Genomic DNA, 25,797 nt, shown 5'->3' on the forward strand with positions numbered 1-25,797 from the left:
TGGCCATCATTAAGAAGTCCACAAATAACAAGCGCTGGAGGGGCTGTGGAGAAAAGTGAACCCTCCTGCACTGTTGGTGGGAATGTAAGCTGGTACAGCCACTATGGGGAACAGTTTGGAGATACCTTAGAAATCTATACATAGAATTACCATATGACCCCGCAATCCCACTCTTGGGCATCTATCCAGACAAAACTCTACTTAAAAGAGACACATGCACCCGCATGTTCATTGCAGCACTATTCACAATAGCCAGGACATGGAAACAACCCAAATGTCCATCAACAGATGATTGGATTCGGAAGAGGTGGTATATATACACAATGGAATACTACTCAGCCATAAAAAAGAATGACATAATGCCATTTGCAGCAACATGGATGGAACTAGAGTGAGTCAGAAAGACAAAGACAAATACCATATATCACTTATAACTGGAATCTAATATCCAGCACAAATAAACATCTCCACAGAAAAGAAAATCATGGACTTGGAAAATAGACTTGTGGCTGCCTGATGGGAGAGGGAGGGAATGGGAGGGATTGGGAGCTTGGGCTTATCAGACACAACTTAGAACAGATTTACAAGGAGATCCTGCTGAGCAGCATTGAGAACTATGTCTAGATACTCATACTGCAACAGAACAAAGGGTGGGGGGAAAAAATGTATACATGTAAGGATAACTTGATCCCCTTGCTGTACAGTGGGAAAAAAATAAATTAAAAAAAAAAAGAAATTTAAGTTGGTAGGTACATTATATTAACTATGGACTTTATTCAAATTTCACCAATTTTCCACTAATGTACTTTTCATTCTAGGACCCTTTCCTACACTGTATATAACTGTTATTTCTCCTTTGTCTCTGTTTGTGATAGTTCCTCAGCCTTCTTTCTTTCATAATTTGAAAAGTTCTAAATAAAACAATTAGAAGGAAATGTGGACAAAAAGAATTATTAAATCAAGGAAATATCTTGAATATCCATGAACATCATTTTAAATTATCATTTCTTCTTATGATGAAAAAAAGCAGGGAAATGTGAATCTGAAAGTCCAGATTAAATTAACATGTGCTACACACTTACTCTGGGCCAAGCACTATTATATATCACACATAATCTTAACAATTCTATAAAATATGTGCTATTATCCTAGTATTACATATGGCACATCATGCTCAGACAGGTTAAGTGTCTTGCCAAAGGTCTGACAGTTAATAAGCCACAGAGCAGAGGCTGAACTCTTAAATTCTCTGATTCCAAGCCAGCCATTCTTTGCATGAAGACATGGTTATTTTTTATAAATAAATCTTATCAGCAATCCAGACAAAAGGATAAAAGAATTAAGGCACAGTAAGCTTCCAGGGCACAGCTTTGGAGGTGGAGATGGTCAGAACATGCAGGATATGCTAGGTGAATCACTTCCAGCAATGAGCATATTGCTCAGATAGACGTTCCAAGTAAATAGAGCTAAAGGCTTTTGCTGTGTTTCCAAAAACAAAACAAACAAACAAAAACTACACTTGGTTTCCACACAGAAATGTTAGTAAAAAAAAACCAAGGATAATTCTTAATGCCATGTAAAAAAGGAGAGAAGGTCTTTGCTTTTCACTTTTGCCTTCTCTTGTTCCATCTTAGTCATTATTATTTCCTTTGGGGGCTCTTAGGAGCTTATTTATTCAGACAAGAACTGAGGATGTCCTGTGAGGGATGTTTCATATTGTGCAGAACAAAACTGCTTTATAAACAAAAAGGAAAATGCGATAACTCTGGAATTAGAATTCAATACTTGGTGCTGGAAATTTACTCCTAAGGAAGCTTTCCAAGATGGCTGAGACACAGTCTGAGTTAAGGGGCTCCTGGGACAAAATATGAAATGCTGGCTGAATTTATATAATTTACAGACAAACTTCTGTTGGCAAATACATATAGAAGAGAGTGTACATGATCCATGAGTCTCGGTGTTTTCTTTCCTTGCAGAGTTTCTTTCCTTTGCCCAATGGCAAAAAAATAATCTAAGGACAGAGACTTTTGGGAGATGGGTAAAGCTCAAGAAGCCAAGAAATTGAAACATTATCTTTTTTGGACTTCTCAGAGTAGATACATTTGTGAGATTAGTTGATTGAAACCAGATCATCAAATGACCTAAATTATTCTATGTAAAAAAGCAATAGAAAATCCCAAGTCAACTCTAATTCGTTGACTGTTCTTTTCCCTTCTTGAGTTTTAGAGACAGCTGGAACCAACAAATGCCTGCAACTTTTGGCCTCTTTGGTGATCTCCTAATCATTAGTAAGAATACAAAGATAACTGCTTTTACCCCAGGGCAGTTCCTTATTAAGAAAAATTCAATATATTTTCTTTTTTTTACTATTAAACTATATGGATTTATCAAAAAAAATTTGGGGGAGTTCCCGTCGTGGCGCAGTGGTTAACGAATCCGACTAGGAACCATGAGGTTGCGGGTTCGGTCCCTGCCCTTGCTCAGTGGGTTAACGATCCGGCGTTGCCGTGAGCTGTGGTGTAGGTTGCAGACGCGGCTCGGATCACGCGTTGCTGTGGCTCTGGCATAGGCTGGTGGCTACAGCTCCGATTCAACCCCTAGCCTGGGAACCTCCATATGCCGCGGGAGCGGCCCAAGAAATAGCAACAACAACAACAACAACAAAAAGACAAAAGACCAAAAAAAAAAAAAAAAATTGGAAAAATATGAAAAAGATTAGGAAAATTTAAATGTTTCAAACCCAATCTGACAAGAAAAACCACAGCTAATATTTTGGTGTGGTTTGTTCTAGTTACAAATACACAAAATTGTGATTATTTATATTGCCATTTAACTTGCTTTTATCACATAATACAATAACATGAGCATTTTTTCTTATCTTTAACTCCTTTCCAAGATTACGATTTTCAGTGGTATAACAAATGAAGGTATGTTTTCTCACATATCACAACATGTTCTACCACTACATATCAAATTTTCAGCATCCTAAAGAAAAACAAATTAGATCTAATGATTATTTCAGAAAAAAATATCAAAAATAATGATGATGATGACGATGAAGTAATCCTTTACTGCCTTTTAGGGAAATACCTCAAGTTTCATCATTTAAAATCAATTTGGAGAGTTCCCATAAAGGCTCAGCAGTAATGAACCCAACAAGTATTCATGATGCAGGTTGGATCCCAGGCTTTGCTCAGTGGGTTAAGGATCTGGAGTTGCTGTGGCTGTGATGTAGGCCCCTAGCCTGGGAATTCCATATGCCACAGGTGCAGGCCTAAAAAGAGATATATATATATATATATATAAATAAAATAAACTTGGGGAGTTCTCAGTGTGGTGCAATGCAATTGGTGGTGTCTTGGGAGAGCTGGGATGCAGGTTCAATCCCTGGCCTGGCACAGTGGGTTAAGGATCCAGTGTTGCTGCAGCTGTGCCTTGCTGCAGCTGGTTGCAACTGCGACTTGGATCTGATTCCTGACCCAGGAACTCGATATGCCACAGGGGGGCCAAAAAAGAAAAAAAAAAAAGTCAATTTGGCCCATGTCTAAACTACTTTATCAAAAAGAATATTAAAAATCCTATCACATGATTCTCATATCTATCTAGATGATCATTTGGGGGTTTTCTCCCCTGTAATTTGTCTCATATATTATATTGATGGATTTCCAAATAATAATTTGAAATGTCTTGCATTCATGAAGTTACTTTAATATGCAGTTGGAATTGGTTTGAATATATTTATTTATGACTTTTACATATATAGTCAAATAAGATAGAAATATAGTTTTGTTCTAAATTTGACAATTTGGGATGAAAACATTATTTTAGTTTCATAAAATTATTTATGAATTGCTCCATAATTTTTTGGACATTATTTATGTAGCACAGATATTGTTTCTTGAAAGTATTAACTAACTCTTTACTAAGTAATGTGTTCAGTATCCATTTTGAGGACCAGTATCTAACCTTCTTCCAGCTGGATCTCTGGTAATACTATAGTCCAATCATGCAAAGTGTTAAATAAATGAATAAATGAAAGATATTATGAGAGAGGTAAGTATGGTTCTGTGGAAGGACTTAAAATGGTCATCCTACCTAAACTGGAAGTTCAAGAAAGTTTCCTTTGAAAAGGTAATAACTAACTGAGATAGGCCTTTCCAGTTTAAGATAAGAGCTATATAAAAGTATAAAGAAGAAAGAGTGTAGTGTTTGGGGTAAACTGGGAGGATTTCAGCATGGCTATTTCAGAGTATTTAAAAAAAAAGTCAGTAATGGCTCCACAATTTCTATGTTAGCTGCATTTAGGAATGACCATCTGATTGCAGGGAACTTTTCTTGAAGGCATATTACTAACAACTAACACTGTTCTATCTCAGGTTCTACTATTGTTATATTGGATTGACTTTCGGAGCAAAACTGATGAAGATTATAGAAAAGCAAATCCCCCTCCCCCCAATATCATCTCCCTTGACATATTCGTGATATGGGGAAATATGAAAATGACAGGAAAGACAATAAAGAGGTTAAACAAGGCCTTTTATGATTGGCTAATTTGGTGTTAATGGGGTGACTTTTTCTACTTTCTTTTATTTGTCCTAGATATTGGAAAAATGACCTCCTTCATCTGGGCCTTTTTTTGAGCAAAGAAAAGAAGCCATTCTTCCTTCCTTTCTCCTCAACATCCACTCCCTCAAGATATAAGTGCTTAGTTTAGTGCTCGTTTGCAACAGTAAAAATAAGTTCTCTCTGTCCTCCTCCATCTCTCTTCCTTCTCCCTCTCCTTCTACTTAGACAGCTGTGCTCAAACAAATCAAAACTGTGTCAATTCACACTTTTGAAGTTATGCCCAAGTGCCAATGCAAATGGAGACAGGCAGGGAAGCGCTGGAAGACGGGAATCTTTTCTCTTACTAAACTATTGTACCAATATCTCTTGTTTTAATCTCTCCTAAACCTAGATGTTAACTCACTAGGAAGAAGAGAAAAATACAGAAAGGTAATGGAGAAGCCAGGAAGGTTACTCTATAAGCAGCTGAGGCATAAACCAAAGAGTCATGCCTTTCTACTCTCCACAAAGAGGAGGCAGGGCAAATGTTTGTCTGAGAACTGCAGGATAGAAAAAAAAGGAGATAACTTCTCAATCTGCAGCCCTAGTCCAATGAAGTCAATCTATCACAGGAATGCAATATAGTATAAGACAGTGCTTACACACATCAACAATCTACAATCTTTCTTGGGCATCATATTGGACAAATAGGAAACAATTGGAATTGGCAACAGCTGAGTTTTCATAAGGTACTAACACTGTATAACAAAGGAACTCATAAAAGGGTAAGAAAAAGCAAATAAGGCAGGAATGTTCATTTCAACATATCTAAAGACTGTGTAGTATTTTCAGAGGATCAGGAGAGACTCTGTGATAGGTACTGGTGTTAAGAGGGCTGACTCTGGATCCAGATTGCCAGTTTCTAAATCCTGGTTCTAGCCTTGGACAAGCTACTTTAACTTCCTTTTATATGTTTGCTCTGTAAAATGGGGATGATAGTAGTATCTTATAGTAGAATTACATATAATACTTATAGGCTTGCAATGAATATTAAATGACTTAATAAAGTGCTTATTACAGTGCCTGGCACAGAGTTAGTGCTGAATAAACATTAGCTAGCTATCATTGGTCCAGCCATACTATTATTTAGCAGTATTCATAAAATCTTTGTGCCAGGCACCGTGATAAGCACATTTCCTATATTCGTTATCAGAAAGTTCCTTGCCATAAAACAAAAATAATATAGAAGACTCAGAGACACATTCTAAGGCAGTATATACAGATCTTCCTCAACTTACGATGGAGTTACATCTACTAAACATCATAGCTTAGCCTAGCCCACTTAAACATGCTCAGAACACATATTAGCCTACAACTGGGCAAAATCATCAAAAGTCTATTTTGTAATAAAGTGCTAACTATCTCATACCATTTATTGAATAGTATACAGAAAGTGAAGAGACGAATGACTGGGTACAGAATGTTTGTAAGTATATCAATTGTTGATTCTCATGACCACTTGCCTAGTGGGTAGATATGGGCTAGGAGCATCTCTAGCCCAGGGAAAGATAAAAATTCAAAGTCTGAAGTACACTCCCTGCTGATTGGTATGGCTTTGGCATCTTCATAAGGTAGAAAAATTTTAAGTCAAACTCTCAGAAGTTGGGTACCATATATACAAATATAAGAGAAAAAAAATATCATTCAGCATTGGTAAAATTATTAACTTGCCTGAAAAAATATAAAATATGTACCTTGGAGTTTGATGACCAAAAATGAAAGTAATTACAGAATTTAGAGGAATGCAAATGGTAGGAAGATGACCTATACTAAGGAAGAGGAAATTCCAGTTTCTAAAAAATGTGTTCTTAAAGCAAGCCTAGGCTGTTTAGCCCATGGAAGCTCCATGCGAACAATCTCAAATATTTCTGGATTAACTCTCAACTAGTCCTTGGAAAAAACAGATAGATGCCCATCTGAGAATAGAAAATATTCAATATCTACTCATTACGAACTCAAATTTTAGTACCATTCACCTTAACCACTACATAAAATTTTCTTTTTAATCCAGAGACCTAATAATAATAAAAAATTAAACAAATATAAAAAATAATTATAAAAACATAACTGCAATAGGCTATTTTAACCACGTATTATAACAGGTACTTCATATATTTAAATCCCACAACAAATTGCCAGTTCTTTCTCACATTTTACCATGACCCAACTGAGGCTCAGGATGTGAAATAACTTATCCACAGTTCAAAGTCTCACACAAGTTAAATGGTATGATGCTGACTGTACTTGATGTATTACTCTTATTGAATAAATTTGATATATAAAATTGTATAACTTTAAATTATATAGTATGTTGCTTTAATACATTTATATATTGTAACATGACTACTGATGCAGCAATGTTTATCACATTACATAATTATAGTATACTATTATTGCCTGTAGTCATAATACTGTGCATTGGATGGCTATGATTTATTTACTACTTCTTACAAATTTGTACCCTTACATAGCATGACTCTCCCTTACCCTGGTAACCACCATTTTACTCTGTTTTTCACACTTTTAACTTTTTAGCACCTGTGTATAAGTATTATCACATGGTACTTGTTTTCCTCTGACTTATCTTGCTGAACATAATGTGCTCAAAACCTATTTATGTTGTCACAATGAGAGGATACCTTCCTTTACCATGGCTAAATAATATTCCATTGTGTATATATATCACCTCAGTTTAATCCATTCATCCGTTGATGAGCATTTGTGTTGTTACTGTGACAACCATGGGAGTGCATGTATCTCTTTAACACCTGTTCTTATTTCCTTTTGGTATATACCCAAGAGCAGAGCTACTGGACTGTATGGTAGACTTATTTCTAATTTTTTAAGGACCCTCCATATTGTTTTCCATAGAGGTTGAACCAAATTACAATCTCATCAACAGTGTATTCGGGTTTATGGGATCTTTACCAGTACCTGCTGTCTATTGTCCCCTTGATGATAGCCACTCTAACAAATGTGAGGTGATATCTCATTGTGATTTTGAATTGCATTTCTATGATGATTAATGTTGGTGGGCATTTGTCCATATTTTTGTTGGCCCTTTTGATGTCCTCTTTGGAGAAATATATCTACTTATTATATAGTTCTTCTGTTCATTTATAATCTGATTGTTATTGACTGACTTCCTTATATATTTTAGATGTTAACCCTTATCCAACACATGGTTTGCAAAAGTCTTCTCCCATTGTATAAGTGGTCTTTTCACTTTGTTAATTACATCTTTTGTTATTCAGAAGCTTTTATGTTTGATTCAATCCCATTTGTTGATTTTTTTTCTTTTGTTGTTCGTGCTTTTGGCATCATGTCCCAAAAATAACTGCCAAGATCGATAAGCTTCCTCCCTATGTTCTCATTTAGGAGTTTTATGGTATTAGGTCTTATATTTAATATTTCGAGTTAATATTTGTGAGTGGTATGAGACAGGGATCCAATTCCATTTCGAGTTAATATTTGTGAGTGGTATGAGACAGGGATCCAATTCCATTGTCCTGCATGTGTTTCTTCAATTTTCCCAGCACCACTTGCTGAAGAGACTATCATTTTTCCATTGGGTATCCTTGGCTCCCTTGTCAAATATTAGTAGACCATATATGTAAGATTTAATTGTAGGCTCTCTATTCTGTTCCATGGTCTGTCTATTTCTGTGGCAGAACTATACTATTTTTATGACTATGGCTTTATGGTATAGTTTGAAATCCTGAAGTGTGATAACTCTAGCTTTATTCTTTTTCTTGAAAATTGCTTTGGCTATTCAGGGTCTCTTATGGTTCCATGCAAGTTTTAGGATTGTTTCTTCTGAAGAAATGCTTAAAGAATGCTTTTAGAATGTCGATGGGGATTATGTTGAATATGTAGATGGCTTTACCTAGTATGGCCAATTTAATAGTATCAATTTTTATGATTCATGCACATTGGATGTCTTTGCATTTGTGTCAGTAAAGTTTTGTAGTTTTCATTGTATACATCCTTCACTTTTAAATTAAATTTATTCATAAATACTTTATTGTTTTTGATGCTATTGTGAATGGTACAGTTTTATTTATTTCAAAGACACTACACCATTTGTGTAGAAAAATACAACCAATTTCTTCATATTGATTTGTTTCCTGGCATTCACTAAAATTTTTAATTCCAACAGTTTTTCAACTGATTCTTTGGGAATTTCCATATAGATGATCTTATTGGCAAACAACAATTTTACTTCATCTGTGGATGCCTTTTATTTTCTGCATTTCCAAGTTACCTTAGCTAGGATTTCCACAATTATTTTCTTTTTTTTTATAATATTTTCTTTTCCCACTGTACAGCAAGGGGGTCAGGTTATCCTTACATGTATACATTACAATTACATTTTTTCCCCACCCTTTGTTCTGTTGCAACATGAGTATCTAGACAAATTTCTCAATGCTATTCAGCAGGATCTCCTTGTAAATCTATTCTAAATTGTGTCTGATAAGCCCAAGCTCCCTATCCCTCCCACTCCCTCCCCCTCCCATCAGGCAGCCACAAGTCTCTTCTCCAAGTCCATGATTTTCTTTTCTGAGGAGATGTTCATTTGTGCTGGATATTACTTTCCAGTTATAAGTGATATCATATGGTATTTGTCTTTGTCTTTCTGGCTCATTTCACTCAGGATGAGATTCTCTAGTTCCATCCATGTGGCTGAAAATGGCATTATGTCATTCTTTTTTATGGCCGAGTAGTATTCCATTGTGTATATATACCACCTCTTCCGAATCCAATCATCTGTCGAGGGACATTTGGGTTATTTCCATGTCCTGGCTATTGTGAATAGTGCTGCAATGAACATGCAGGTGCACGTATCTCTTTTAAGTAGAGTTTTGTCCGGATAGATGCCCAAGAGTGGGATTGCAGGGTCATATGGAAGTTCTATGTATAGATTTCTAAGGTATCTCCAAACTGTTGTCCATAGTGGCTGTACCAGCTTACATTCCCACCAGCAGTGCAGGAGGATTCCCTTTTCTCCACAGCCCCTCCAGCACTTGTTATTTGTGGATTTATTAATGATGGCCATTCTGACTGGTGTGAGGTGGTATTTCATGGTAGTTTTGATTTGCATTTCTCTTATAGTCAGCGATGTTGAGCATTTTTTCATGTGTTTGCTGGCCATCTGTATATCTTCCTTGGAGAAATGTCTACTCAGGTCTTTTGCCCATTTTTCCATTGATTGATTGGCTTTTTTGCTGTTGAGTTGTATAATTTGTTTATATATTCTAGAGATTAAGCCCTTGTCAGTTGCATCATTTGAAACTATTTTCTCCCATTCTGTAAGTTGTCTTTTTGTTTTCTTTTGGGTTTCCTTTGCTGTGCAAAAGCTTTTCAGTTTGATGAGGTCCCATGGGTTTATTTTTGCTGTGATTTCTATTGCTTTGGGAGACTGACCTGAGAAAATATTCATGAGGTTGATGTCAGAGAGTGTTTTGCCTATGTTTTCTTCTAGAAGTTTGATGGTGTCCTGTCGTATATTTAAGTCTTTCAGCCATTTGGAGTTTATTTTTGTGCATGGTGTGAGGGTGTGTTCTAGTTTCATTGCTTTGCATGCAGCTGCCCAGGTTTCCCAGCAATGCTTGCTGAATAGACTTTCCTTTTCCCATTTTATGTTCTTGCCTCCCTTGTCAAAGATTAATTGACCATAGGTGTCAGGGTTTCTTTCTGGATTCTCTATTCTGTTCCATTGGTCTGTCTGTCTGTTTTGATACCAGTACCACACTGTTTTGATGACTGTGGCTTTGTAGTATTTCTTGAAGCCTGGGAGAGTTATGCCTCCTGCTTGGTTTTTGTTTCTCAGGATTGCTTTGGCGATTCTGGGTCTTTTGTGGTTCCATATAAATGTTTGGATTGTTTGTTCTAGTTCTGTGAAAAATGTCATGGGTAATTTGATAGGGATTGCATTGAATCTGTAGATTACTTTGGGTAGTATGGCCATTTTTAAAATATTGATTTTCCCAATCCATGACCATGGAATATCTTTCCATTTCTTTACATCTTCTTTGATTTCTTTGATTAAAGTTTTATAGTTCTCAGCATATAGGTCCTTTACCTCCTTGCTCAGGTGTATTCCGAGGTATTTGAATTTGTGAGGTACAATTTTAAAAGGTATCATATTTTTGTATTCCTTTTCTAATGTTTCATTGCTGGTATACAGAAATGCAACTGACTTCTGAATGTTAATCTTATATCCTGCTACTTTACTGAATTTATTAATCAGTTCAAGGAGTTTTGGGGTTGAGTCCTTAGGATTTTCTAGGTATAGTACCATGTCATCTGCATACAGTGACAGTTTGACCTCTTCTCTTCCTATATGGATGCCTTTTATTTCTTTGGTTTGTCTAATTGCTGTGGCTAAGACTTCCAAAACTATGTTGAAGAGCAGTGGTGAGAGTGGGCATCCCTGTCTTGTTCCAGATTTGAGTGAGAAGGCTTTCAGTTTTTCCCCATTGAGGATTATATTTGCTGTGGGTTTATCATAAATGGCTTTGATTATATTCAGGAATGTTCCCTCTATACCCACTTTGGCGAGGGTCTTGATCATGAATGGATGTTGAACTTTGTCAAATGCTTTTTCTGCGTCTATTGAGATGATCATATGATTTTTGACTTTTTTTTTGTTAATGTGGTGTATGATGCTGATTGATTTGCATATGTTGAACCATCCTTGTGTACCTGGGATTAACCCTACCTGGTCATGGTGTATAATTTTTTTGGTATGTTGTTGGATTCGGTTGGCTAAGATTTTGTTGAGAATTTTTGCATCTATATTCATCAATGATATTGGCCGATAGTTTTCTTTTTTGGTGGTATCTCTGCCTGGTTTTGGAATGAGGGTGATGGTGGCATCATAGAATGTCTTTGGGAGTATTCCTTCTTCTTCAACCTTTTGAAAGAGTTTCAGGAGGATGGGCACCAATTCCTCTTTATATGTTTGATAGAATTCACCTGTGAAGCCATCTGGTCCTGGACTTTTATTTGTAGGGAGTGATTTTATGACCTCTTCAATTTCATTTCTAGTGATCGGTCTGTTCAGTTGGTCTGTTTCTACTTGATTCAGTTTTGGCAGGCTGTAAGATTCTAGAAAATTGTCCATTTCTTCCAGATTGTCAAACTTGTTGCCATATAGTTGTTCATAGTATTCTTTTATGGTTTTTTGTATTTCTGCTGTATCCGTTTCCACAATTATTTTCAATAAGAGAGGTGAGAGTGTTTCTAATATTAGAGGAAAGGTTTTCAATTCTCTCCATTGAGTATAATGTTAGCTGTGGGTTTGTTATATATGGACTTTATCATGTAATGTATGTTCCTTCTACACCCAGCCAGTTAAGAGTTTTTCTCACAAAAGTATGTTGTATACTGTCAAATGCTTTTTCTGTATCTATAAGATAGCGAAATGATTTTTATCTTTCCTTTAATTAATCTGCATTACACAGATTTTTTTTTTTGGTCTTTTTTTGCTATTTCTTGGGCCGCTCCCACAGCATGTGGAGGTTCCCAGGCTAGGGGTCCAATTGGAGCTGTAGCCACTGGCCTACGCCAGAGCCACAGCAACACGGGATCCGAGCCGCGTCTGCAGCCTACACCACAGCTCACGGCAACGCCAGATCGTTAACCCACTGAGCAAGGGCAGGGACCGAACCCGCAACCTCATGGTTCCTAGCCGGATTCGTTAACCACTGTGCCACGACGGGAACTCCTGCATTACACAGATTAATGCATATGTTGAACCATCTCTGCATCTCAGGGATAAATCCCATTGGTTATGATGTATAATTCTTTTAATGTGTTCTTAAATTCTGTTTGTTAATATTTTGTAGAGAATTTTTGCTTCTATGTTCATCAGGGATATGTATCTACAGTTTTCTTATGGTATTCTTACATGGTTTTTGTATCAAAGTAATGCTTGCCTCTTAGAATGTATTTGGAAATATCATTACTGTGATTTTTATGGTGTTTGATGAGAAGTGCCTCTTTTGCTGTATTTGAAGTAGCAAACAACTTTCTTATTAAAGCAAGGCTTTCTTTACTTTGATTCTAATAATTCACCAGATTGGGAGTTAGGAAGTTTCCTTTTGTTTTCCAAAGGTGGTATTGTAGCATAATCTTGGTTTCTCTTACCAGAACTGACTCTCTGCTAAGACTGGGAGCATGCACATTGAAAAAAAAAAAAGGAAGAAGGAGAAGGAGAGGAGAAGGAGAAGGAGAAGAAAAGGCAGCAGAGCAGAAGGCGGTGTGTACTTAGTACTTGGGGCTTTGGGTGTGCCCATGGTAAATAGGGGGATCCTCCACTACGGTAGTCCTGGAGGTCCATGGGCAGTCTTCTTCACTCCTAGAGAGACTTCAGGGGATGCTCTCCTTCAGTACTCTTTGCCTACTTCCCTTTCTTTTTCCTCCCACTAGTATACGTGGTCTCTCTTCAGAAAGACCAACTGGTCCCTCTAGCTGCAGTGCGTTTGGCTGGGCAGACCTCCCACTCACCACCTTCACCCACCACTTCCTCTGCCAGAAGGATGGTGACGGATCACTGACAGACTGCCTCCTGTCACCGCCTTTGCAGTTGCCAGCACTGCAGTCACGGCCCTTGCTCTGCTACCTCCTCTGTGGTCCAATAAACCCACTCTGAGTGCACAGATGGATGGATCTCTCAGGTGTTCTGCTGTGATGCAGAGGCCTTTTTTTCAGTTATGGTTGTCTGATTGATTGCAAATCAAGGGAGAGGGAAAGGAATAATGACTTACATGGCCATGATGCTGACATCACTTTACCAACAATGTATCACTTATTTATTTTTAATTTTTATAATGATTTTTATTCTTTTCCATTATAGCTGGTTTACAGTGTTCTTCCAATTTTCTACTGTACAGCATGGTGACCCAGTTACACATACATTTATATATTCTTTTTTTCTCACATTATCATGCTCCATCATAAGTGACTAGACATGTATTATTTTTTAAATAAAACAAGTTTCATTTATAAAAAAAAAGCTCTCATTTCAAAATATGCATTAATAATGAGACTGCCATATATCTACATTTAGAATTATGTTGTCCCTCTTACTATATTAGAGGCCCAACACTTGACAGCACAATTCTTGGGGATCTTGGTGGTTTTGCCGCTGTTATTGCATCACCCTATAAAGTATTAGATCTCTCAGTGTTTTAGTTTCATCATCGATAAAATTAAAATTATATTCAGGACTTTCCTGATGCCCAGAAATATTCCAAAAATCAAACAAAAAGGCAAGTTAAGTGACTTCTAAAATTAAATTATAAATTTAAATTTCCCAGAGTCACATCCTTATCTGAACTCTGCAGGCAACATAGACATATGGAAATGAAGAATTACTCAGCTGTAACACAATTCTTTCTTGTGGGGCTTTCTAAATACCCAGAACTCCAGCTTTCCTTGTTCATGTTCTGCTTCATCATGTACATGATAATCCTCCTGGGAAATAGCCTCCTCATTATCATCAGCATCCTAGATTCTCGCCTCCACACCCCCATGTACTTCTTCCTTGGGAACCTCTCATTCTTGGACATCTGTTACACATCATCCTCCATTCCTCCAATGCTCATCATATTTAGGTCTGGGAGAAAATCCACCTCCTTTGTTGGCTGTGCTCTGCAGATGGTTGTCTCCCTGGGGTTGGGCTCCATTGAGTGTGTGCTCCTGGCTGTGATGGCCTATGACCACTATGTGGCCATCTGCAACCCCCTAAGATACTGCATCATCATGAGCAGAGTGCTGTATGAGTACATGGCTGCATGATCCTGGATCATAGGCTGTCTGAACTCCTTAGTGCAAACAGTCCTGACAATGGTGTTGCCTTTCTGTGGGAATAACATCATTGATCATCTTACCTGTGAGTTACTGGCTCTTCTTAAACTCACCTGCTCAGACATCACCATCAATGTGTTTATCGTAACAATAGCAAGTATCATTTTCTTGGTGATTCCCCTATTGTTAATTTTTATTTCCTATGTTTTCATTTTCCATACCGTCTTAAGACTTAACTCCACTGAAGGGAGAAAGAAAGCCTTTTCCACCTGTTCAGACCACCTTGCTGTAGTAATTTAATTCTATGGTTCAGCACTTTTTATGTACATGAAGCCCAAATCAAAGGGCACAAACACTTCTGATGAGATCATTGGGCTTTCTTATGGAGTGGCAACCCTGATGTTGAACCCCATCACTTACAGCCTGAGGAATAAGGAGGTGAAAGAGGCCATGAATAAAATCTTGGCTAGACAACTCCACTCATGGAAGATATGAAAGAGTTTAAGAAATGTGATATCTATATTTGGGGAAAACATATATTTTGATATTCACAGATGAAGTGGCAGAACTCACTATGATAACATTGTTATTATAAAGCCAAATGCAGCATTCTCATTTTTGCAACAGCAAACATCCTTCGAAGTCTTTTTAGTCATAGGCATCTATGCCTCTTGGTCCCATAGAGACCATGATGCATACTGTTCCTAATGAATATCTCTTTTTATGTGTCTCTGTATCTTACTCTGTGTCTCACTCTCTGTAGCATGCTTGCTCTCTCTCCCTCACCTTCATCCCCATACCCTCCTCTATCTCCCACCCATCCTCCCTCCTTCTTATATCTTTCTCTTTCATCTCTCTCTTCCTATCATCTTTCTCAGTCTCTTGAGGTATATATTATTTTGGTCTGTCCAGGATCCCTTCATCTTGTCAAAGAATGCATATTTTCATTCTGAGGAATGAACTATCCCCTCTTTTCAGTCCATAATTTTCTGTATAAGCCTGACCACACTACCTTGATCGAATAATAATCATGAAACATAAACTGAGTCAATGACAAATGAATATCTATCCCAGCCACCAGTGATTCATTCAGGGTGGCATGTGACTTAAGGCATGCTAATCAGGCTTCATTGCTGCAATGTTGCCTGAATATCTAAAAAAAAAAAAAGCCAATTTATCTTTAGCTTCTTGTGCTGAGGCCTATTCATGTCCTTCTTCTATGAGCATTAGGCTTAACCCAATAGAAATATATAAATATGGTTTATGACTAAAAGCACTCCTCATTGTGGTCATTACCCCAAAAAGAACTGAGTCTACCCCAAAAACCAGATGAAAGCTTCTACTAATCACTACAGAAAAGAAATTCAGGCAGTTTTTTTAAAACTATGAGTTCTCACTATCATACCAGTGATTTAGAAACATGGAGCCCCAGAACCTTGTCATATGTATACGTCATTAATTTCAAAAATAACAAGTATGTAATTAAAATAAAGATAACAGCATCATCATCTTCACCTATCCAATGAAATGAAGGATTTCATGGTGAAAGATATCAGGCAAAACTTTTTTTTGGCCACCCTGTGGTATATGGAGCTTCCAGGCCAGGGATCAGGTCTGAGATGCAGCTGAGAACTAAGCCATAACTGTGGCAACACTGGATCCTTAACCCATTACGCTGGGCTGGGAATCAAACCTGCACCCCAGTGCTCCAAAGATCCTGATAATCCTGTTGTGCCACAGCGGGAGTTCTGAGGCAAACCTTTGAGACATATTATCAACAAAGGCATGTCATATCCTCATTATCATCCAAAGACCTTGACTTCAATTATTTGTAGACTTTCACATATAGTTCCTGGATACCAAAATCAGATGCAATTTATCTTATCTTTATCCAAGATAAAGAAGTTTCTAACCTATCGAATAATATTTAAAGTTCCATTAACACAAAAATCAAATTTCACAGAAATACAAGTACCTGGTTCTACACTTTATACTTGAATACCCTCTAAAACATCCATATTAGGCTGTAATATATCCTTTCTTACACACCTGTAGTAATAGGGAGCTCATCATTTCCAGAGGTAATCTAATTATTAACTGTTAGAAACAAACTTTTATATGAAGTCAAAATCTGTTCTTCTACATTTTCTACTTTTTATTCTTAGTTGTATTCTTTGGGACAATATCACTTGAGTTTATTATTAGAACTGGAGGTTATATTTTAGAGTAGGCTATTAGTTCTCAAAATTAACAGAAATAATTCAATTCTTTCAAACAAATATGAGTGGCTACATTCCTCTATATAATTATAAACAATATGAACATTAGTGTCTGAGATGGGATTTCAACACAGACCTCTTTTATTCCTAAGGCCATATAACCCATTTTTTCTCAGCCTCTGTCCTGATCCTAGCTCATGTTTCTTTCAACCTTTTAGCTTGGATGTTATAATAATGTTCTAAGTGGTTTCACAATCTCTGATTTTTTTCCTAATTCTGTACAGTATGTCTACCTTCCAAATTAATCTTTCTAATTCATGGTCTTCATCATCACTAACTATTTAAAAAAACTTACATTGAACCTTCTATCAAAAATGTAAACACACTGACCTGATATTAATGTCTCTCCACAAATTGGACACCACCTAAAATTCCAATATTATTTCATAGGGGAAACTCATTCATTCTCATTGTTACAATGAATCATCAATCAACTGATGAAACCAAATATATAGCCACAGGCCATACTTCTCTCCTGGGTGTTTTACAGTGATAGCTAAATGTAATAAGTAAAATGTATTTTCTTTTACTCATTATATAAATTTACACCATATTGTCTTCCTATTTTCTCATTATGAAATGTTTCTTCTTCAGGAGTTTTTCCTGGCTCTTGGAACAATTTCCAAAATTCTTAAAGTGAGAGACTGACATCAGCAAGACAACAGAATAAGAGGTCTTCAGCCCTAGTTCCGTAACAGAATCACAGATTTGGCAACCATCTGCAAACAAAAGTCTCTCTGTGGGAGCTTCAGGATCTAGTTAGAGAGTTGCTATACACCAGTGGAGCATAATAGTGAGAAAAATTTTTTGAGAAAGCAGACCAACACCTCACTAGCAGGCCCACAAACTGTGTACATAGTTGCAGACCCAGAAGCAATCTTATCCCCCTATAGACTTGGTTCTGCTTGTCCCTGGTTTGCCACCAACTCTTCTCTTATGCACAGTTAGTAGGAACAATGCCTAAACCACCCCCAGTAATAGGTCCTCAAACCTCAGTTCTGACTGCAAACCTGGAAGTGGTCCCATGATCAAGCATCAGCCCCACCTCACCATGATCTTGAAAGCAGTTTTATCTACCCAGCACATACGTCACATACACCCATATCCTCAACCATGGACCCTACTGCAAACACAAAAGCAGCCCTTTAACCCACCTCCAGCTCCATTTAACTGCAATCCTGAAGGCAATCCTGGCTGTCTAGGTATCCAACAGGAGAAGATCAATATCTTCCAAAATCAATCTATAAAGACTAGAAGAGGGGACTGCTCCTTTGAATGCATGGACATCAAAACAAAACTATAAAGATAACAAAGAAAAATGACACATCCAAGGAAAGTAGTGAAGCTTCAATAACCAACCCTAAAGAAATGGAGAATCAAGAGCTATTTGACAAAGAATTTTTTTAAAAAATCTTAAAGAAGCTCAATGAGCTACAAGAGAACATGGATGGATAACAAAGTAAAATCAGGAAAACAATGAAAAAAATGAGAAGAAAGAAATAGAAACCATGAAAAAAAGATCCAAACAATCCTGGAACTAGAGAATACAATGACTGAAAAAATGAAAAATTCAATACAGAGCTTGAACAGACACAATCAAGTAGAAGAAAGAATTACAAACAAACTCATAACAAAAGCTGGAGAGAGTGTGGAGAAAAGGGAACATTCCTACACTGCTGGTAAGAAGGTAAATTGGTACAAACACTATGGAAAACAGTATGGAGGTTCATCAGACAACTAAATATAGAACTACCAGCAATTCCACCACTATGATCCAACAATTCCACTCCTGGCCATGTATTCAGACATGTACCCCTATGTTTTTTAAATTTTTTATTATAGTTGATTTACAATGTTCTGTCAATTTCTGTTGTATAGCAAAGTGACCCAGTTTTATATATAGCTTATCCACTCCAAATGCAATAGTTTGCATCTACTAACCCCAAACTCCCAGTCTATCCCACTCCCTCCCCCTCAGCAACCACAAGTCTGTTCTCCATGTCCACGAATTTGTTTCTTTTCTGTAGATAGGTACATCTGCATGCACCCCTATGTTCATTGCAACACTATTCACAACAGCTAAGACATAGAAACAACCTAAATGTCCACTGACAGATGAATGTATTAAGAAGTTGTGGTACAAATATACAATGTAATACTATTCATCCATAAAAAAGAATGAAATACCATTCACAGAAACATGGATGCAACTAGAGATTATCACACTAAATGAAGGAAGTTGGAAATAGACAAATACCGTATGATATGGTATTATATACATGGACTATAAAACATGGCACAAATGAACCTATCTACAAAACAGAAAGAGACTCACAGACAAGAATAGACTTGTGGTTGCCAAAGGGGCAGGGGGAGGGACTGGGAGTTTGGGGTTAGTAGATGTAATCCATTATATTGAGAATGGATAAACAATAAGGTTCTACTGTATAGCAAAGGCAACTATATGCAGTCTCTTGAGAGAGACCATGATGGAAAAAATATTTTAAAAAAGAATGTGTGTGCATAGATATACATGTATTTATATATATACACATATATATGTATATATATCTCTACATATATATATATATATATAAATGTGTGTGTATATATATAATCTGAGTCACTTTGCTGTACAGTAAAAACTGGCACCACACTGTAAATCAACTATACATTAATAAAAATAAAGACTCAGCAAACTCAAAGATAAGTCATTTGAAACTATCTCATTAAAGAAACAAAAAGAAAAAAAGAATTGAAATAGCAAAGAAAGCTGTGGCACTTATGGTTCATCATCAAAGAATCAACACTCACATTATGGGAGGCCCAAAGAGAACAGAAAGAGAAGGGGCCAGAAGGCTTTTAAAAGAAATAATGACTGAAAATATCACATATCAGGAAGAAAAATGGACAAAAGATTCATGAAGGTAAAAAACCCTCCAAATACACTGTTCCCAAATAAATCTAAGTGAAGACATGGTAAAAGTCAAAGAGTAAGAGAGAATTTTTAAAGCAGCAAGAGAAAAGCAACTTGTTAAATACAAGTGATTCCCCATAAGAATTTCAGCAGATTTCCAGAAGAAACTGTGCAGGTTGGAGAGTAAGATTATATACTCAAACTACTGAAAGAAGAAAACTGCCAACCCAAAATACTTTACCCAGCCAAACTATCCTTTAAGAATGAATAAAGAGGAGTTCCCGTCATGGTGCAGTGGTTAACGAATCCAACTAAGAACCATGAGGTTGGGGGTTCGATCCCTGGCCTTGCTCAGTGGGTTAACGATCCGGCGTTGCTGTGAGCTGTGGTGTAGGTTGCAGATGTGGTTTGGATCCCGCGTTGCTGTGGCTCTGGCATAGGCTGGCAGCTACAGCTCCAATTAGACCCCTATCCTGGGAACCTCCATATGTCACCAGAGCAGCCCAAGAAATGGCAAAAAGACATAAAAAAAAAAAAAAGAAAGATAAGGACTTTCCCAGACACACAAAAATCAAAGGAATTCCTCACCTTCAGTTCTTCAAGTTGAAACTAAAAGATGCTAAACAACAGCATGAAAGTATATGAAATATTCACCTCACTGCCAAAGATAAATATATATGCAATCACGTATTATTATACACTATAATGGTGGCATGTAAATCACTTTAATACAACCATATAAATTAAAAGATAAAAGTAGTCTTTTGTGTAGTAGTATAACTATAACCACAGATATTTGTTAATAAAAACAAGGTATAAAAAAAGAAGCAAAATCTGGATTTCTCTTTTTTTTTTTTTTTGTCTTTTTGCTGTTTCTTTGGGCCGCTCCCGCGGCATATGGAGGTTCCCAGGCTAGGGGTCCAATCAGAGCTATAGCCACCAGCCTACACCAGAGCCACAGCAACGAGGGATCCGAGCCGCGTCTGCAACCTACACCACAGCTCACAGCAACGCCGGATCATTAACCCACTGAGCAGGGGCAGGGACCAAACCCGCAACCTCATGGTTCCTAGTCGGATTCGTTAACCGCTGCGCTAACCACTGCGCCACGACAGGAACTCCTGGATTTCTCTTGTGTTGCAGCAGGTTAAGTATCTGACATTATCACTGCAGTAGCTCTGTTCACTGCTATGGCACAGGTTTGATCCCTGGCCCAGGAGCTTCCACATGCCATGGGCACAGCCAAAAAGAAATTATATAAACAGGGACAGTAAAGTGTAAACTTATTACATGCAACTGTGTTAAGTTGTACCAGCTTAAACGGGAACTACTGTAATTTTTAAAATGTTGATACGAACCCAGTGGTAAACATAGAAAAGTATAGTAGATATTCAAAAGATAAAGAGAAAAGAATCAAAGAATACCACTGCAAAAAAAGCATAAAACCACAAAGACAAGAGAAGATATAAATAGGAGAGATACAAAAGAGACAGAAAACAATTAACAAAATGACAATAGTAAGTCCTTACCTATCAATAGTTACTTTAAATGTAAATAGACTAAATTTCATAATCAAAATAGAAAGAGTTGCTGAACGGATTAAAAAATGAGACTCAACTATATGTCACCTACAAGAGATTCACTTTAGATTTAAGAACACATAGGCTTCAAGTGATTGAGTGAAGAAAGACATTTTATGAAAATGAGAACCAAAATAGAAAGGTAGTTCTACTTATACAGAATATAGACTTCAAGTCAAAAATTATCACAGGAAACAAACAAAGGCATTATACCATGAAAATAACATCAATTTTTCAGGAAGATATGACAATTACAAATATATATGTACCCAATGTCAAAGCACCTAAATATAAAAACCAAACTGACAGATCTAACGGGAGAAATTTATAGCAATAGAATAACAGTAGGGGACTTCAATGCCCCACTTTCTAAAATGGATAGTTAATCTAAACAAAGTCAAAAAGGAAGAGCAGACATAAAAAACATTATCACCAAATGAACCTAACAGACATGTATGGAACATTCCATCCAACAGCAGCAGAATATTCATCCTTGTCAGATACATACAAAAAATTCTCCAGAATAAATCATATGTTAGGTCAGAAAACAAGTCTTAGCATACTTAAGAAGACTAAAGCCTAAAAGATCTAAGCATCTTTTCTGATCACAATGGAATAAAACTAGAAATAAATAATAGAAAGAAAATGGAAAAGTAATAAATACATAGAAACAACACATTGTTAAACAACTATTGGGTCAAAGAAGAAATAAAAAAGAAAATTACAAAAAGATCTCAAACAAAAACAAAAGTATAACACAAAAAAATGAGATGTGTCAAAATTACCACTAAAAGGGAAGTTTAGAGTGATCAACACTACGCAAAGAAAAAGTTCTCAAATAAACAACTTAAATTTGCACCACAAGGAACTAGAAAAAGAACAAACAAAACATCAAAAGGTATGAAATAATAAAGATAGCACAGAAATGAACCAAATAGAAAACAGAAAAATAATTTTAAAAATTGATTAAACTAAAAATTGTTGTTTTGAAAAGATAAAGAAACTTGAAAAACTCTTAGCTAGACTAAGAAAAAAGAAGACACCAGTAAAATCAGAAATGCAAGAGGAGACTTTACAACTGATGTCACAGAAATACAAGGGATCATAAAGAACAGGTATGAACAACTATATGCCAACAAATTGGACAGCCTTGAAGAAATGGAGAAAATCCTAGAAACACATATCTTACCAAGACTGAATCAATAAGAAATAGAAAGCCTGAACAGATTCAAAACAAATAAGGGACTGAAAAAGCAATCAGAAAAACTCCCAAAAAGGAAAGCACAGGGCCAGATGCCTTCATGTGTGAATTCTACCAAATATTCAAAGAAGAATTGATAGTAATCCATTTTCAACTCTTTTGCAAATGACAAAAATAGAACACTTCCAAACTCATTCTGAAGTCAGTATCACTCTGATACCAAAGCCAGGAAAATATATCACAAGAAAAGAAAACTACAGGGCAATATTCCTGATAAACATACATGAAAAATCCTCAATAAGATATGATCACATTGAATACAACACATGCTAAAAGGATAAATATACCATGACAAACTGGGATTTATCCCTGGGATGCAAGGATAGTTCAACTTATGCAAATAAATCAATGTAAATATATCAGTTTAACCAAATAAAGTATAAAAACCATAAAAATTCAACAACATTTCATGACAAAAATTCTCGACCCATTAGGTATGAAAGGAACATATCTTGAAACAATAAAGACAATTAGTGAAAAACTAACAGATAACATTATACTCAATAATGAAAAGGTAAAAGCTTTTCCTCTAAGATCTGGAAAAGGCAAGGATGTCCTCTTACCTCTCTTATTCAACATAATACTAGAAATCCTAGCTAGAGCAGTTAAGTAAGAAAAAGAAATAAAAGATATCCAAATCAGAAGGGAAGAAGTAAAACTATAGCTATTTGTAAATGGCATGATCTTACATACATAAACTCTAAAGACTCCACAAAAAAAGTTAGAATTAATAAGCAAACTCAGTTAAGTCACAGAGTACAAAATCAATATACAAAAATCAGTTGTATTTCTATATGCTAATAACAACCTATCCAAATAAGAAATTAAGAAAACAATTCTATTAACAATAGCGTCAAAAAGAATAAAATACTTAGGAATAAACTTAACAAGGAGGTAAATGACTTATACAGTGAAAACTAAAATATTGATGAAAGAAATTTAAAAAGACACAAATAAATGGAAGGACATTTGTGTTTATTAGAATAGCTAATTTTGTTAAAATACCCATATTTCCCAAAGTGATCTACATTCAATACAATCTCTATCAAAATTCCAATAACATTTTTATAAAAATATAAAAAATAATCCTAAAATTATTTGGCACTACAAATGACTTGAACAGTCAAAGCAATTTTAAGCAAGAAATCAGACCTTCTGGTTTCAAATTATGTTGTAAAGCTACAATAATCAAACAGTACAGTGGTGGCATTAAAAACTGACATTTAGAACAGTGGAACAAAAGAGATAACCCAGGCAAAAAACACACACATATAAGATCAACTGATCTTTGATGAAGATTCTAAGGAAACACATGGGGGAAAGACAGTCTCTTCAATAAATGATTTTGGTTAAACTGGATAGCCAAATGCAAAATAATGAAATTGGACCCTCATCTTACACCATATACAAAAATCAACTCAGAGTGGATTATGACTTAAATATAAAACCTGAAACAACAAAATTCTTAAAAAATAGAGGGAAAACTTCTAGATACTGGACTGAACAATGATTTTTTATACATAGCATCAAAAAAAACAGGCAACAATAGCAAAAATAGACACATGGAATTGAATCAAATTAAAATTTGAATTGAATCAAAGAAAACAAAAACATGAAAAGGCCATCTATAGAATGGGAAAAAAATATTTGCAGGTTATATATTTGAAAAAGTGTTAATATCCAAAATATACAAGGAATTCCTACAACTCAACAGCAAAAAAAAAAAAAAAAAAAAAAAAAAGACCTAATTAATCCCATTTTAAAATGAGGGAGAAACTAGATAAAAATTTCTCCAAAGATTTACAAATGGCCAACAGGCATACAAAAAAGTGCTTATCATCACTAATCAGGAAAACATAAATCAGAAAATTGTATTGCTATTTCATCCATCAATTCTACTTCTAGATGTATAACTAAAGGAATCAAAACCTGAATCTCAAAAAGATATCTGCATTCCCATGTTCACTGCAGCATTATTAACATAGCCAAAATAAAAAACAACCTAAATGCATATCAACATGTGAGTGGATAAAGAAAATGTGTACAGAGGGAGTTTCTGTAGTGGCTCAGGAGTAATGAACCCAACTAGAATCCATGAGCACACAGATTCGATCCCTGGCCTCACTCAGTGGGTTAGGGATCCAGCATTGCCATGAGCTGTGGTGTAGACTGCAGACATGGCTCAGATCTGGCGTTGCTGTGACTGTGGTATAGGCTGGCAGCTACAGCTCTGATCTGACCCCTAGCCTGGGAATTTCCATATGCCATAAGGGTAGCCCTAAAAAAAAAAAAAGAAAAGAAAAAAATGTGGTATATACTTACAATGGAGTGTTACTCAACCTTAACAAAAGAAAAATAAAAAGGAAATCTTGTCATTTGTGATAATACAAATGGATCTGGAGGATATTACATACAGTGAAATAAGCCAGACAGAAAGACAAATACCATGTAACTGCCCTTATAGGTGGAATCTAAAATAGTCAGAAACATGGAAATAGAGAGTAAAATGGTGGTTTCTAGGAACTGAGCCGAGGAGGAAATGAGGGGTTATCAGTCACATGGTAAAGTTTTAGTTACAGAGAATTAACAAGTTATGGAGATCCACTGTACACCATAGGGCCTATGATTAACAATGTTATATTGTACACTAAAGGCTTTGCTGAATGGGTTTAATCTTGTGTTACGTGCTCTTACCACAAAAGAAAAAAAAAGGGCAGGAAAAAATTTTTAGAGGTAACAGATAAGTTTATGGCATTTAGAATGATGTTGGTTTCATGAGCATTTACTTATCTCTAAATACATCAAGTTGAACAAATTAAGTGTCTATTGTTTTTTGTATGTCAATCATATTTCAATAAAGCAGTAAAAAAAAATTTAAGAATTAAAATGACCTTCAAAATTGTCCAAGATTTAGATCCGATGTAACTCTTTAGCTCCATCTTTCAGTAAATTTTTACACCTCCCCACTGTTTTGCATCCCTGCATCTTATGTTCTTACAAAATTTCTTTTTATTTTTAAACTAAACTTCTTTTCATCATTAGAATATTTTTCTCCCCCTCCCTCTTCCTCCCTCTCCTTCATAATGACACTCTTTTTATCCCAAAACTTAAGTGTTGGGACTCAAATCACTGTATTCTATCATAGTCCATGTTTATTTGATTGGACTTTTTGGCTTTTGATGATAGAAAAAAGTAATAATTGATATTGTTATACTGCTAGAAAGAGTCATGTCTTGATTAAAGTCCACGCTGAAAATCAGTTTTGAATTTCATACTGACATACTACTCTCTCTGTTATACCACTGACACTCTCACTGACAGAAAAAATTCAGATCACATCTA

The 25,797-nt window shown here is 36.0% G+C and overlaps 1 non-coding gene and 1 pseudogene across 1 annotated transcript in view; one reads left to right on the plus strand and one right to left on the minus strand.

Moving 5' to 3' along the window:
* The window catches only part of LOC106509227 (uncharacterized), a 434,083-nt gene that overhangs the window by 331,544 nt on the left and 76,742 nt on the right, over window positions 1-25,797 (minus strand). The window lies entirely within an intron of this gene.
* On the plus strand, window positions 13,930-14,913 carry LOC146407122 (olfactory receptor 13D1-like; annotated as a pseudogene).

This window comes from Sus scrofa, chromosome 1 (assembly GCF_054392235.1).
Source record: "Sus scrofa isolate SSC_HxYL_T2T_F1_AM1 chromosome 1, Sscrofa_HxYL_maternal_Yorkshire_Landrace_v2.0, whole genome shotgun sequence".
NCBI classification, from domain to species: domain Eukaryota; kingdom Metazoa; phylum Chordata; class Mammalia; order Artiodactyla; family Suidae; genus Sus; species Sus scrofa.